Genomic DNA, 2501 nt, shown 5'->3' on the forward strand with positions numbered 1-2501 from the left:
GTATCGTATTTTTATTTTAATATGATATTTGAAAATACCAAAATAGATTTGTTTTAATGGTTAGTTTTATTTTAATAATTATTTGAATAGTAGGAATAATTAATAAATGGGCCCGTATTTTTAATCTCGTTCGCAGCAAAAGTATAGAACTTGGGCTCGAGCAACCCATTTTAGGCCTAATTTTGGACCTAGCCCACAATTGCCAAGCCCATAATTCCTAGGACCATACCCCTTAACCTAAAATCCTACCAAAAAACCTACAATATAAAAAGAAAAAGCCTAAGACAAAAAGAAGGAAGGAAACCACACTAGGAACAAAAAGAACGAGCAGCTGCGCAAAGATAGACCCCCACCCTAAACGTTCTCTTCTTCTTCGACCAGCAAAACCCCACCCCAAAACAACCCTCCATTCCCCGTCTCCCCGCCAGCGGCGACTCGCCGGAACACATAGACGAGGACCCTCATCCCAGCGAGAAACACACACACATACAAAAACCAAAAAACGGACACAAACCAGCCGACCACCCCCTCTAAACCTCCATTAGAGAACCTCCAAAATACCATGTAAAAACTCATGAAACCAGCTTTAAAATCAGCTCAGCTGTAGACCCCAAAACACACCAAGTTTCAATTCCAGTCAGCTTTTTGAGCTTCGGTTTCTCCAGGTCGATGTAGAGTTCGGGTTCGTCGGTGCGATTTGAGTTTTCTCCGACGCAGCTCGACCAGCCTGTCGTCTACCGAGGTTCTAGTTGCGTTCCTGTTGTTTGTGAGCTTCAAAACGTCCCAAGCATCTGAAGTGTAAAATCAGTTGGAGTTGTCATCCAAGTTCGAGGTTCACGACAGAGTTCTCCTATTGCCATTTCGGTCTTGTGTTCGAGTTTGTTGCTGGATTGTCTTGTAATCACTTTCAGCAAATTAATTGTGAAATATTTCCAGGTCCATCTCGCTACTCTCCTCCTTAGTTTATGATTTCTTTTTTTTCTTTTTGATTAGTTCATAAAAAATAAAATAATCACTTTTGATGTTTTGGTTAGGTTCATGGTGATCTCTGTCGAGTCAATAGTTACATGTGAGCTAATTCAAGCAATTTATGAGACACTCATAGTTGATAAAATTTTTGTTTGAAATCATTGTTAATGGAAGAGATATTAGCTGGGACTCGTTTACACGGAAAGCTAAAGAGGCTTAATTAATCCCTTCATGAAGTAGTTGTTCTCACCTATCACTTTAATTTTATGTAAAGGGTATGCATCTGGAATTGTGATTCACATACGATGGCTTGAGTTGTACGGAGCAGGGGTGTGAATTTTGTTGAAGTGTGATTCGCAATACACGTCTGTGCTAAGCTTCTTTCTCTTGGATTATTAAATTACCACTTCATTGGAAAATTAATATTGTTATATGTTGAGTGGATCGAATTAGTTGTGTCATAGGCATTTAACATTATCCATTTCACGAGCACATGTGCTCATTTACAATGTTGAAGAGAATTTATCATTCTGTGCATCAGAATTTTTTTTTGGATAGTCTCGGGAGTATTTGACTTGGTTTAAGTGGATTTTATAAGTTTTTGTCAAGGTAGTGCATCGTAGAATTGCATAAGTCTTAATCGGCTTTTCTTATATTTTAATGCATTTTCTTTTACTCCATCTATTATTTAATATTTGATATTATCATTGTGATTGTGGACACGTTCGCGTGACATGATTGCGATCTCTAAAAACAAAATCGGAGTATGCGTTCGCGCAACTTTCGCCAATTTTTCTTGAATAAACAATAAAAAGCATTATTAATTATGGACATGTTCGCGTGACATGATTTTTAACGCGCCAAAGGAAAAGAGTATACGTATGCGTAACTCAATTCTTTAATTACGAATAATCAAGTGATTCAAAAGCGGTTAATAGACAAAAGCACATAGGTTCTAAGTTCAGTATTTAAACAATTTAGTTAAGCCAAGTATAATCAAAGCGACCATGCTAGAACCACGGAACTCGGGAGTGCCTAACACCTTCTCCCGGGTTAACAGAATTCCTTACCCAGATTTCTAGTTCGCGGACTGTTAAATAGAGTCAATCTTTCCTCGATTCGGGATTCTAAACCGGTGACTTGGGATACCATAAATCTCCCAAGTGGCGACTCTGAATCATTTAACAATAACCCCATTTCGATTGTCCTTTAATTGGAGAAACTCCCTTATATACACCCTTCCAGGGGTGTGTAAAAAAAGAGGTGTGACAGTGATGACACCTCTCGTGAAGACAAGGCCAGCCGACACATTTCCATTTCAGTTTTAAGCAGTTAAACAATACGAATTAAGTCTAAAATATAATAAACTAATCCAAAAGTAAGCAGTAGATATTACAGTTTACGAAAATAAAACCCAACACAACCCGATACCGGGGTGTCACTAGTCATGAGCATCTATCAATTCTAACACAAGTCTGAAAAGTGTACAAAGCTGTTACAAAGTCACTAATAAGGGAAAAGAAATGAGATAA

The 2501-nt window shown here is 38.0% G+C and overlaps 1 long non-coding RNA gene across 1 annotated transcript; it reads left to right on the forward strand.

Moving 5' to 3' along the window:
- The first annotated feature begins 309 nt into the window (after window positions 1–309).
- On the forward strand, window positions 310–1526 carry LOC107797542 (uncharacterized). The gene is made up of 2 exons (XR_001650711.2): window positions 310–936; window positions 1035–1526. It is a non-coding gene; the product is annotated as an uncharacterized LOC107797542 (long non-coding RNA).
- The last annotated feature ends 975 nt before the right edge of the window (window positions 1527–2501 follow it).

Source organism: Nicotiana tabacum, chromosome 16, assembly GCF_000715075.1.
Source record: "Nicotiana tabacum cultivar K326 chromosome 16, ASM71507v2, whole genome shotgun sequence".
NCBI classification, from domain to species: domain Eukaryota; kingdom Viridiplantae; phylum Streptophyta; class Magnoliopsida; order Solanales; family Solanaceae; genus Nicotiana; species Nicotiana tabacum.